Genomic DNA, 14380 nt, shown 5'->3' with positions numbered 1-14380 from the left:
GGATGTGTTCTATGATTAGGTTTACATGCATGGAATGTGATAGGTTAAGTGCATGAAAGTGGGTGGAGATTGAAGCTTTTAATGGTTTCCTATCATGCATGCATGATTGTGCTTCTAAGCAAGGATAAGGTTTCTAGACTGTGAAAAATGGTACGTACAAGTGCACAAGTGCATTTATGTGCACTTGAGCACACATGTGTGCACTAGGATAAGTGAGGGGTGTACAAGCATGTGTAGGTATTAATGTGTTTTAAGAGTTAGAGTATGTAAGGGGTTAGTGTGTGTGGTTGTGCCAAGATAAATGCCCTAAGATAAGGGTATATGGTAAAGTCATGTGCACTAGTGCTAGTGCACGTGTGCAAGCTAGGTTATGTGAAATGATTATGTGCATAGTGGGTGTCTAATGGGATCGGTGTACAAAAGTTATTATGCACTAGTACAGTAGTGCACTAGAGTTATGTCCTACTGCATCATTGCACTAGTATTGTGCACATGCACTAGGGCGTGAGATGATGTGGGTGAGATGTGGGGTTTAGGTGCACAAGTGTACTCTAGGTATGGAAAGGTAGTGTGTGATTGTGCAGGGGGCTAGTACACTATGCACGAGCATGTGCACAGTACCTATGCAGTGCACACCAATGAGTAGTGCACTGAGGTGAGTAGTATGCACTAGGGTGAATTAGGATGTCTACGTGCGCAGTAACTATAGTGTGGAGTATAGTGCACAGTTAGTGAACTAGGGTGGAAAATAGACAAGTGCACTCATGGGGGTTGAGGGTGTGTGCACGAGTACACCTATGCACTAGAACATGTGTGCTTGTGCATGTGCACTATGCACTAGTGCAATGAGCTAGTGCACTATATAGTGAACTTGGGTTGAATAGCTAGGTGTTATGCAATGATGTTCTATGCCCTAGGCTATGTGTAAGGTGTTGTAGTGCTTTGTATGTAGTATACTAGATGTAGTGCACTAGGCATAGTGTACTAAGGTGCACTTAGGCAGGACTAATGCACAAGGCATAGTACACTAAGGTGCATTAAGGTGGAACTAATGCAAAATGCAAGTGTCCTAAGGTGCACTAGTATATTCACTATTGGTTAAGTATAAATCCAAGCTTATTGATATAATATGGATCTAATTCTTGTTCTGAATTAATTTTTTTTCACTACAATAGAATATAGAGATCAAGGTTCAATGTCGAAGAAGTTTCTTCTTGTATAGTTGGAGTAGGAGTTTGGGACTTGGTGGAGCCACAAGAGAGTCCTAAGCAACATGACTCTCTAGCTACAACATAGACAATAAAATGCATAGTATATTCACATTCATTAAAGTTGAATTGATCAACAAAAGTGAGGGGAGAGGAAGCTTTAAAGAAAACACAAAATATATAGCATTACTAAAACACAATAACTCAAACAAAAATGCATTGAACACAAACTTACACAATAGAATTAGAGAAGAAAGAAAACTTTGAAATGAATAAATGTTGTAAATGAATTAAAGCAAGTATAAGATGCTCAAAAGCAAAGCAATGGAAGTAGTCAAACTATAACAAACACCAAAGATGGATTCTAAAATTGGTTTTTAGATCTTATTTATAGGGCAATGAATATGAACTTATAGTGTATACTATTCAATTTAGCAAAGAAAATAAATGATATAAAATTCCCAAGAGCTAGAGTGCTCTTGCGCAATAGAAGACACCAGATTGTCGTTCGTCCACACCTCTTATAGGGTTTCTTTAAATTTGAAGATGAGTCTTTCCATAGACCATTTGTCTAGCCCACCTATGCAATCAACACAATTGTCATAGACAAGTACCCTTTTTGCTAGTAATTCCTTGTCCACCATATTCTTCAATGGACTAAATCACTCCAATTTCCATGTCCTCAATTGTTCTCACCAACCTTGACCAACAAGATTCAAATCCATCTCAATTACACACTAAACCTAATGCATATAGAGTGACAATCACTCTAATCTTGACTAATATGGGATCAAGAACCAAGGTAATTAAACCCCTATTGACCTTTAAATATCATCACTATGGGGTTCCCCACCTCTCACACTCTGCAAGCTTAACGTTGAGACCATTAGATACACTCTTATTGTTTCAAGTCTTTCCACACACGAACACACAACTAACTCTCAATTGGCTACTTACACATTAGATCCATGACTAATGATGGAAGAATGCACTTATATATACTTACCATGTTGTAATCATTGTCTTGGATCACTTTGTCGTCAATCCAAGTGTATGCTACTTTGCCTTCAATCTCGTTGACACCTATTCATGCACTCTAACTTTCAAAAGCACTCACCAAATAGATGGGATGAGAAAGAAGAAGATAGGATACAATGGGATTTGCATGGCCATGTTCCCTCACTCCAAACATGCTCTCACAATCCCTCCCCTTCACTCTCACTCTCAAGACACAAGGGTTGTAAGAAATCAAGAGAGCAAAGTTTGCACACACATGAAAATCTTGTTCCATTAGTTTTAATCTCCATCCCCCTTTGGCATCCTTTCCCTTTTTGTGGCCTTTTGATAGGACATGCCTCCTATGCTATGCACCTATACCTTAGTCTTGTTTAGAAATTTGACTACTACAAGTTGTATCCTCAAGGTGCCATTTGCTTAGGAAGAAGCCCAAATCTCAAGAAAACAAATAATAATTTTTACCAAAAAAAAAATATTCTCAAAAAATTGTGGTCCTTTACTCCTTGTAGTTAATAGTATCCCCCCTTGTAGATAATTGCCAATCCCTTGGCACTCGCACCAAGGTTATCATGTTGATGTTAGTGAGAGCTACTAAGGTGATCCATGAAGGATCGTAGTAGAGATCAAGATAGTGTATTCATGTAGAGGGATTGAGAAGTAGGCTTAGAATGGTGATGGCAAAGAACTTGATACTTAGCAAGTTGTTCTGAAGAGGGAGAGTAGTGATGGCTGGCCGACTCAAAGGATCATGATGATTGCAGGCCATCGATGGTTATGTGAGAGTGTGCAATAGAAGAGAAACATGAACACAGAGAGAAGCAAAAAGAGAGAGAGAGAGAGAGAGAGAGAGAGAGAGAGAGAGAGAGAGAGAGAGAGAGAGAGAGAGAGAGAGAGAGGAAGTAGGGGATGATGGAAGAATATTGCACTGATTGAAGTAGAATGATGATACAATGATGATGGATTGATCAATCCCTACACACAGCCCAAAACGTCAACAAGGGCACCAGATTAGGTTGATGACGATGGCAGCACCAAGGATAGAGAGTTGAAATGTTGGAGTGTGCACTTACAAAGGCAAGACTGAAGACTAAAAAAAGTGTGTGTTTGCCAAGTAGGGGCTGGCTATAAATAGCCAAATCCCCAAAAACTAGCTGATTTTCTCATGTAGGGACCATAAATGCTAGCCAACCAATAGTTAATGCTAGTCACTAAAGGAAAAAATGCCATAAAAATAGAGCTGACCCCGAAAAAAATCTCAAATGAAAATGACAAAGTCTAACAAGTCAAGGAAAACTATGGAAAGTAGTAACTGGCCTAGGAATGCACATAAGAAGTCGACAAATAAGGAAAATGCACCTAAATTGCCAGAGCTCCTATGTCTCCATCAGGTTTTGAGATGGGCTCACAACCAAGAGATGATAGACTGACATAACCAACATAGGTAGGCTACTACCCCTCTTAGATCCTGGGAGTGGCTAAAGACCCAACAATGTCATGTGATGAAGCATAGAAGCCTTGGGCAAAGGCTTCATGAAGAGATCTATTGCATTGTCCTCCATGGGACACTAGGCCACCACTAACTTGGAATCTACGATCCTCTCTCCAACATAGTGGTACTGAACCTTGATGTGCTTCATGCGAGAATGAAACACAAGATCCTTCACTAGAGCTAAAGCACTCTGGTTGTCCACACACTACTCTAGAGGTCCAAGCTAAGGAAAACCAATCTCCACCAACATGCAATGAAACCAAATTGCCTCCATAGCTATAGAACATAAAGTACAATACTCTACTTCTATATAAGAAAGGGGCACAATAGGCTACTTCTTGCTGATTATAGGTGGTGATGAAGAAAGGATCATGGTACTTGCTAAACTCTTTTATAAAATGCCCAAAGAAGGACACTAGTCTACAAATTGAAATAGGTGGGTTTTGTTAGCATGGGTGGCTCTTATGTTGGGAATCTTGAGGAAGTTTTATCTACCATATTCATTCTCTTAATATTCCTCTCCATGTGCCACTATGGGTAAGGGAATTAGAGTAGATCTAACCCTTCTTCTTCTTGCAAGTTACAAAAGGCTTTCCAAGCCCTCTTACTATTCTCCAAGATAGGGCGGCACCATTTTGGTAGACCTAGCCATGTATCTCTTAGCTTCACTTTTAGGTACCTACCCTTGCTTTCTTGTGCTCTCCAAGGTTTTTGATGGACTATGATATATAGGGGATCTAGCCACTTCATTATGATATTTTCAATTGTTCCTATGAGCCACCATATTGTGCATGAGGGAAGCAACCTTCTCAACATGCTTTCTTCATTAACTTTAAAAGCAAACACTACTGTACTACTAGATTCCTACCTCTTCCAGTGACTTTGCATAATTTCCTTTGGATTCTCTTCCTCTTCCTACAATAAGAGCTCATGGGGAATGGGATTCTTTGTTACCTTCTATGACTAGGCTCCTAAGATTTGTATCATCATTGTGTGTATCTTTCTCCTTTGGTCTTCCGCTTCTTCCACTAGGTGCTCTTCTAAATCCCTTGTGACAAATGCTAGTAGTTCTTACACATCTATAGGGGGTGTCACTACTGTGGATGGCTTTAGAGTGATGGGAGTCATTGACAAGGGTGTGTGGGGTTGTAGGAGACCTCCTACCTTGAGTTTATGCTCCTCATATCCCTTCTTTCTCATGTGGCAAAGTAGGTCTTTATTGGTCAGTTTCTCATTCATTAGAGTGATCTCTTTCATCTGATCCATGCTCTCCAATATATTTGAGATAAACCATAGCTAAGCCTATGAGGTCTTCAGGAACATTTATATATGGGGTGTAGGCCATCAATGCTACTTCTCTAAATGACTCCTAGTACTTGGCAATCATAAACTTATAAGCTTCCAACTACACATTATGCTAGCTTCCACTGTATAGTGCTACACCTAGATTGTTGAATAACTTCATCAAGGTTGTTTCATATAGTCTTTTTGTTTCACTTTCCACTTGACCCAAAGTCCTATCAAGTTATCAAAGTCATTGTCTCTTTGCATTTTGCATATGTAGCTTTCCATTGGCTCTATACGAGCTAAAGTTCTTTTGTATATTTTTCATGTAAGGATTCTTGTGCTAACTCAAGGGAAGTCTTTGTCAATTTCGTATTCATGTCGAGCAGCTTCTTACACAACTTTTCCACATATTTCTCCTTGACCTTTAGTATTGTATATATCTCTCTTGAAGCTCAAAGACTTTTTCCTAAAGCTCTAAGTCATTTTCCTTTATTTGTATCTGGAGCTTTTGCACTTGGTCTTCTGCTTCAACCAATAACTTTCTATATGTTCTTGAGTTTCACCCAATTTCTTCTAAAGATCCTATCTTACTACTATTGATTCAACTTTATCTCTCCTAAGCTCCTCACACAATTGATCAAAATCTCCCACTCCACTTGTTGCACTCTAGCCTCCTATAGGTGGTTCATGGGTGCTCTTAGATAATTCTTCTAGGCATGGCATGTTTTCCTAACTCAATGTGTAGTTTGTCTTGCCTTTCTAAGCTCATTGATTTGCACCTTCATGCTCCCTAATTAATTCATCATGACACGAAGGTTTATTGACTTAGAATATTGTGACTCTTTGTGAATTTTCCCTTCCCCTTGAATGAATCTTTTTTTTCCGCTATGATCTATGCCACCTTGCTAGCAAATTGACTAATCCTTCTTATGTAAGACCTCCTCAATGGAAGCCATAATTACTATGTCATGTTCTTCTTCACTATGTTTCATTTAGATCTCTAATTTCTTTCACACTCTTTTTTATCTCTTTTTGGCAACTTAGATGACTATATGTTGCTCGTCCTTCTCCCCCTCATCATCAAACTCTCCTAATGATGATGAGCTTGGATCAATCTCTTCCCTTTATTTATTTTTTCATTTTTGGTATCTCCCTCTACCTTTTCTAATTCTCTTGGGTGCTATGTTTTTATGTGTGCTCTTTTCGCAACTATTGTTGGGCTATAAACATCGATAGCATGATGTCTTGCAAAGGCATAACCCATACTAACTGTTATGACTCAAGTCAAAGCATTGCCATTATTGATAATGATATTGCATGCCTCTATGTGATTTAGCCTTAAATTTAGGTCCTTTAAGAGAATCTTATAAGATTTTATTAAAGATTCTATCACACATTCTAACTATAGGGCATTCAAGTGTTGATCGAAAATGTTTCCTATTATGATGCCTTCTAGTAGCCATTTTGGGACTCTGGATAGGATGGTGGTGGCCTTATTATAAGTGAAGAGGTGGTGGAACACTTGTGATGTGACTTAAAGCTCTTAATCAATAATAGCCTTCAATAGCACTCCTTCACTATTTATCATTGTGTTGTCCCATTTTTGTGTTAACCTGAGGTGTTTTCTATGTTATATTCTATTTACCTATTCTAGCTTTTATTCCAAGTATTTCTTTCACAAGCTATGGGCTGAGTTCAAAATTCACTATCCTCTCACAAACTAATCATCTGTTTTAAGGCATATGAGAATCTATTGGATCTAGTGTTTGGTTGGTAACTTTTTATAAGAGTTGAACATGCCATGAAGTGGACATTAGTTGCAATGGCTTGGACATACTCAGGTAAGACACGTTTGAATATCATATCTCTAGTGATTTGATATGTGGAAAAAGAGAAAGTCCTAGCAGAAAGAATGGCAGAGGCAGCCCAAGTGGGCTTCAATACTCAACAACGAGTTTTCGTGAATACTCTGATGGATGCCACTCACGCGGAGGAAGGGGAGTCCCTTGAGGTGGTAAAGAAGAAGCTGAGCATAGCACGCAGAGCTCTATGAGCAGGGCTACACATGCCCCCACAACCCGTTGCAGTTAGGCTGAGCCTTGATGAACAACCCATGTACCTATTGTTGGCGTGCCTAACCCCCCAGGAGATTGATGCACTAGGGAAGCCTTCTAGATTGGTTACCAGCCTAGAATCATGGTATTCCTACTCCCTATATACTTACTTGCAAAGTGAAATCCAGCTTTTGTTACATGATGAATACTAGTTTGTCCTCACATTGAGGGGATATTTGATTAGTGTTGGGTGAGGAATTGGTAACATTAGAGGGAATATTTCCATCTACAAAAAAAAAAGAATTATCAATTAAAAATAGCAAAGTAAAATCCACTTACTGCTTTTTATTTATTAACCCTTTTACCCACAAAAAGTGATTGTGGGTAGGTCAAGATCTCCTTGATAGTTAGTTCGCTTGTAAGGAGGAATAACACATAGGAGAATACTTGAAGCTCTTCCCCTTTGCACAAAAGAATGGAAGATTTCAAGCTTGTGGACTCAGATTCAATGTTGTAAGTTTTTGAGTTGTTTTTAGTTAAGAATGGTTTTATTTATTTACATCAAGAATGGTTTTATTAATGTGTACACAAAATTTGGCTTTATTTATTTACAGTATGAGTTTTAAGAATCCACTTGGCATAAAAATTTAGGCTACATGAGAGCTCAACGAGGTTGTCCAAGTAGATCAATTGAACCATAAGGATGCACAAATAGGACATAATGTTGTTGAGTAATGAGGGTCCATTAAAGTGACTAGCAATGTGAAGATCCTCTTTGGTTAGCATCTTGTCCAATAGTGGGTGATGGAGTAACTCTTTTGATACATTAAGTTTATGGGACTCAAGGATAGATCTTAAGGATATCAAATCACAATTTGTAGGGTGATTATTCAACAAACTGACTACAAAATACTAGTTAACTAAGGTGAAAAAGTGACTACTTTTAGTGGCCATTTTGAGGCACTATTAGTACCAACTTCTACGAAGTGACTGGAAAGGTATATTTTCATTTAATTTCTTCTATCTTGGAGGGGTCTTGAAGCCTTGTAGTAGTTGCATGGATGAAAGGAATGTGGCTTTTTTGCTATTGGTGTTTAGGTAGCTCATAAGAGAGTTGCTCTTGCATAAGAATGCTCTTACAGTATAGGTTCTCATGCTCTTCCCATATGGGATGTCACTAGGATGGTTATATCAGTGTCAGCTAGACCGAGATCTATAATAGCAAAAAGCTTTAGAAAGATGCCAATGGTATTGTTGTAAGAAGCATTCAATGGGGGTGCACTTAGTTTGTTGGGCCATTTCTTCCACCGTTTCATAGAGAGAGCAATAATGCCAAATCTTCTTTGAACGACCATGGCAGTGGCTCATGGTGCGGATCTGAAGGTGCGGATTTGAAGGGAGGTGCACTAAGTTCATGGATGTACTAGATAGAGTAGCTAGGGGCGACAAATTAGAGGTTTTTTGTGAGGTGTCCAATCATTGATTGGGCTCATGGTTTCTAGTGATACAAGTGTCTCAAGGAGGACTAAGGGGATCTCAAGGGTTTTCTTAGGTCAATAAACCATGATGGGACTAGTGTCCTTTTGGGTATCAATGCCGATGGAAGGGCTATGTGGTGTCTAGCATGATGGGCTTTATGGCTTGGATTATGTGACTTTCACTAGCATCCAATAGCAAGACACTCAAGACTTGTTGGTGTGGGGCATAATGGTCTTTACCAATATATCATCTTTTCTATTCAACTATTACAAGCATAGATTTGAAGTAAGATAATCATCACATACATAAATCCAAAAATAATCATATCACAAATAGAAAATGTAGCTTTAGTCTTATTAATGACCATACCACACATGAATTCTCAAGGCCTTGATTTTATATCAGTTTCCATTCCTTAAAGGCAAAAAAATGCATCTAATGTTGGTTTTGGGTCTCTTGGATTTTAATTAAATCAATTATTGGCCAATACAATTATTAAAAGAAAAAAAATTAACATGTTTTTCTAGCACTCTTAGGTTTGCTTTACACACATGGCTACCCTCGTGATTGTAAGAGAGATAATAGAGAGCTATTAAGTGAAATTTAAGAAAATTTTGTTTATGTGTAATTTACCCCAACCTAGTTATCCTCATTTGGCCAATCATTGTTGTGTGTAGTTATTGCAACTTCAAGTTGACACATGCACTTGCTATTTCAAATTGTGGGGATTCCACAACTTCCTCAATGTTGAGAAGCACGAATCTAGAGCTAGTTAACTATGGTGGACGCAAATCAAACACACGATACATTATCAGAATGAGAGATTGTAACTCAAGTGAATTAGGTTCCAATATATATTAGCTTGGACTCATAAAGACAATCTTGAGTAACTCAAACTGATAGTTCCATTACATTGAAATGAGTGTCAAGTACATGCTTATATAGCTTTTGGATAGTGCCACTATTCTCACTGTGCATATGGGATTTTCGACATCTCTTCCTAGAGCATTCATCATTGTCTCTCTCTCTCATGCAAAGCCACTTATGGGTAGCCTCTTTTAGGCATAGATCTAGCCTCTATGGACATACATGCAAGCATCATTTTCTATTCTCAAAACCCTCCTCAAATGACGAGTCTCTACCCTTGTTCCCCCCCCCCCCCCGCATGTGAACATGGACCAGGAGACTAGCTCTTTGGCAACTTACATCTTGGTAGGGTTTTTACATCCACTATAGGAAACAAGGTCCACTAAGGGAAAGTTTTTTGTTGTCAGCAACGGAAAGTATCTTCTTCATCTTCGTTATGCTTCTTTGGCACCCTTCAATCTTTTGCTTGATCTTCTTGGTCTTCTTTGTCTTCGGGCTTTTTTTCTTTGTTGTGCTCTTTATCCCTTTTGTTGATGCATGGTATGTGCATTGTTCTCTAGTTTTCTTGATACTCTTTTTGCTCAATGCGATAGATATAATCATTGCTTTGACATGGTAGATTCTTTTTTACATACATGACTTGGTGATCCATTACATAGGTCTTGAAATACATATGATTGATTTTTGGCTTAATGGCTTGTCATTACATTGACATTGGATCTTCTTTCAAAACCAAACATCTTCGTAAGGTGATTACACAAATTAGTTCAAGAGTTCAAGGCAAAGGATAGTGTGAATAGGGCTACTTAGACCACTTTTGAGAGCAATAATGTGAACACACACTAAAAGACTTAGCTTGAGTGTGAAAGGGAAGATTTAGTTAGGCCTTTAACCTAAATCTTTAGACTTTAGAAAAAAATTGAAAAAAAATGGAATGGAGAGAATATTGGTCTGCAGCAGGCGGCGACCTGCTTCCGGTGGCAATTTTTCCTACCGCATACAACTTTAGTTACTCAAGACGTCTGTTGAGAGAAGCTTGTGTCCTTGCACTAGGTGAACCTCTAATGTTCCACGGTGTACCTTTGGGAAGAACTTCAATCACAATTCAATCTCAGTGTGAAAATTTCAACTGCACTTTGTATTTGGATGGAGCAATTTGACATTGCGTATACACACTAGCTAAGGGTATTATGACAATTCCCATCGCTTCGTCTTTCCCATGTCTCTCTTGATCATACAAAGCGACTGAGAGCTCAAGAATGCCATCAAGAATCTCAAGAAAAAAGATTTGATTCCATGCAGGAGTGCTCCCTCCATCGTGCACTGTGCGGGTACGATGATTGACATTCCCACAAGTCAAAAGAGCATAGGGATCATATTTGCCAAACAGTTCAACATCCATGAGATCATGAGCTTTGATGAGCTCTACTTCGAGAGTGCCTTCGGGCATGGCTGCTTCTTCTCAGGTTTGCTTTCTCATTGCTTCCAAGATTTGTTGGAGAAGCAAAGGAAAACCTAGCCTTCAAATTGTAGATGCACACGACACGCACTCAGACACACACACAAATGAATTAGGTGTACTTTCTAATCTTGAAATGAAGAACAAACATTGGATGACTTTGAGAGATGGAGAGAATGAGAGAATGAAAGAGAGGAAGATTGAGAACGTGCACACACACTAGCCAACTAGCTCGGCCATGGCTCTTATACCATGTTGAGAAGCACAAATCTAGAGCTAGTTAACTATGGTGGATGCAAATCAAACACACGATACATTATCAGAATGAGAGATTGTAACTCAAGTGAATTAAGTTCCAAGATAGATTGGCTTGGACTCATAAAGACAATCTTGAGTAACTCAAACTAACAATTCCATTACATTGAAATGAGTGTCAAGTACATGCTTATATAGCTTTTCGATAGTACCACTATTCTCACTATGCACATGGGATTTTCGACATCTCTTCCTAGAGCATTCATCATTGTCTCTCTCTCATACAAAGCCACCTATGGGCAGCCTCTTTTAGGCATACATCCAGCCTCTACATGCGTACATGCAAGCATCATTTGCTATTCTTAACACTCAAGTTGTGTTTTAGCCTTGGGATGCATCTTAGCTTCAGCCACGCATTTGTTGACGACAACCCCACACACAATCTCTTTACATTGCTTCAAAGCCATGGGGACTAGTCTTCAAGATGCCTTTTGCTTTGAGATGCCTTTTCCTCACACATAAGGGCACAACCTCCAAACATTGGTCTCCTATTGCAAAAGAGAGAGCACAGCTACAATAGCATGCTCAAATTTTTGAAGCTTGTTCCAAACTCATTTGGTCATCAATGGAATCACACTCTCAAATGTTCCACAAAAAAACTAAGGCAAATAAGTGAGTTTGGCATAATTTGGGTATAAATAGACTTTATAGGAGGAGTAGCATTAGATATTCATGGGAAAGGAAGGAGAAGTAATATAAACTTGGTGTAAATTGGGAGATGCTTGAGTCTGCAACATCTACCATCATTCGAATCAACATGATTCGAACACATCATCAAACTCCTCTCTATCTCCTAATCCACCTAATCTAACATCTCCAAGGGTTTGGTCAAAGATCATGGATGAATGGATGTGGATTTCTTGGTCAAAGAGGAAAGTACAAATTGGGGTGGTGGTTTGGGGGGGGGGGGGGGGGGGGGGGGTGTGTGTTAGGAGATGAAGAAATTATGGAGGGCATGAGAGAGAGCCATTCATAGAAGGAATGTATGCAAGAAAGATTATTGAATTATACTCGAGCAAGTATATGAATATATAGCTTTTCAACTTGCACACTCTCCCTTCTCTTTACCTATGGGATACATTTCATATATTGTAGGTAGCCTCTTTTGGATGCCAACTCATCCATCCTTATGCATCCCTATGTTTATCCATTCTCTTAGGCCTATTTCTCATGCATATGCATCAAATATGCTAAAAAATCCCCCTTGATGAGTGGTTTCTCATTATTGATTGTCGTTGTCATTAAGGATGTGATTACAAAAGAAGATTGCCTAGCTAACATACTAATAAGTATGTGGTGTGACCAAAACAGACCTTCAATGTTATGCAGCTTTAAATCTTCCATATTAGATCATGTTTCAAGTAGATTTTGATAACCATCAACATCATAGCTTGCTAATAAAGTAGCTTTGGCCTCATCTTTATCTAGTTTTCTTTTTAGAACAGTCAATTGTTGTTTAATGCCCTTATATTTGTTCAAATGACTTGTGAGATCTTCTTTTAGGTTGATAAACTTTAGACTATAAAGTTGCATTGGTAGTTTCACCTTGGAGTGCTTGGATTAATTGCCAAAGACTTTGTTGAGCTCCTCCTATACTACATTTGCACTTGGAATACTATCAATCTGATGTATGCATTCATCACCTAAGCCTACTACTATGTATCCCAATGCTTTGTCATTGCTTTTTTCATATTCCTCTCCCAAGTTTGTTGTGCCTCTCTCAATGATAATGCCCCATAAGCTTTTCCACATAAGTAGATACATCATTTTGAATTGCCAACTATGGAATCCGAACCCCATGAATTTATCAATTACATCTTGAGTTGACATTTTGGTTAATGGAGAGGTCTTACTAGGTTATCTTCCATGGCAATGTCTAGCTCCAATTTATAACAAAATGCAAATGAAATGTACTTGTTGATAGGGAACTGGTTATAATGAAACAAAGATCAATCTATAGTATGAACAACAACTGAGTACAAACTAGTTCAATGTATCAGTGTGAATGGGGGCTTGCATGCAAACTAGTTCACACAAGAACCCAAGTGTGAAAGCAAAGGTTGATAAGAGGATTTCTTAAAACCTTATTGTTTAAAGTTTTTAAAAAGAAGAAGGTAAAATAAGAATGAACAGAGTAATCGTGGCCAATAGCCTCCCATTTTTTAAAATGGCGTAGATTGATGGGACCTCTTATGTGCCTCAATCTGCTTCAAAGCACCCATGGGTAGCAAGCAGTGAAGCTAAAAACAAAATCTCTCTCTTTTCTTCCTTTTATCTTCTCTATATCTTTGTTACACACAGAGAAGCAACCCCTGTACTTATGGTAGAATTAGGCCTTGAGATTGTTGGATAGGTAGATCCTTTAGTCAAGTCCCTTAAGTAGTCTCCCTTAAGCTGGGGGTTTAAGGGGCAAGCAACACAAGATAAAGAGAAGTGGGAATTGATAGAGAGTAAAGCCAGCCTTCTAATGATTGTAAGCTTGAATCACAACCACCAAGAATCCTTCAAATATGATAATGACTACGTAGGAATGATATTTCCTTATACCTTCCTTGAGTAGAAACGTCAAGCTTTGAGCTTCTTTGGGCGACACCTTCTCCCTTGTCTTGAGCTTCTCCACATAGCTATGGATCCCTCTTTACCTCACAAGCCTCAATGATGAGGCTCCGATATCAACTAAAGAAACTATGGAGGGTATAAGAGAGAGCCATTCATAGTAAGAACATATGCAAGAAAGATGATTAAATTATCCTTGAGCAAGTACATGATTAAATTATCCTTGAGCAAGTAGTCTCCCTTAAGCTGGGGGTTTAAGGGGCAAGCAACACAAGATAAAGAGAAGTGGGAATTGATAGAGAGTAAAGCCAGCCTTCTAATGATTGTAAGCTTGAATCACAACCACCAAGAATCCTTCAAATATGATAATGACTACGTAGGAATGATATTTCCTTATACCTTCCTTGAGTAGAAACGTCAAGCTTTGAGCTTCTTTGGGCGACACCTTCTCCCTTGTCTTGAGCTTCTCCACATAGCTATGGATCCCTCTTTACCTCACAAGCCTCAATGATGAGGCTCCGATATCAACTAAAGAAACTATGGAGGGTATAAGAGAGAGCCATTCATAGTAAGAACATATGCAAGAAAGATGATTAAATTATCCTTGAGCAAGTACATGATTAAATTATCCTTGAGCAAGATGATTAAA

The 14380-nt window shown here is 38.7% G+C and overlaps 1 pseudogene; it reads right to left on the bottom strand.

The window, feature by feature from the left end:
- Window positions 1-10512: 10512 nt before the first annotated feature.
- On the bottom strand, window positions 10513-10851 carry LOC148040456 (16 kDa phloem protein 2 pseudogene; annotated as a pseudogene).
- Between the last annotated feature and the right edge of the window lie 3529 nt (window positions 10852-14380).

Source organism: Lygodium microphyllum, chromosome 2, assembly GCF_053477565.2.
Source record: "Lygodium microphyllum isolate KBCC chromosome 2, Lygodium_microphyllum_v1.1.10, whole genome shotgun sequence".
Lineage (NCBI taxonomy): Eukaryota > Viridiplantae > Streptophyta > Polypodiopsida > Schizaeales > Lygodiaceae > Lygodium > Lygodium microphyllum.
The sequence above is the reverse complement of the archived record's forward strand: the minus strand, read 5'-3'. Positions and strand labels throughout refer to the sequence as shown.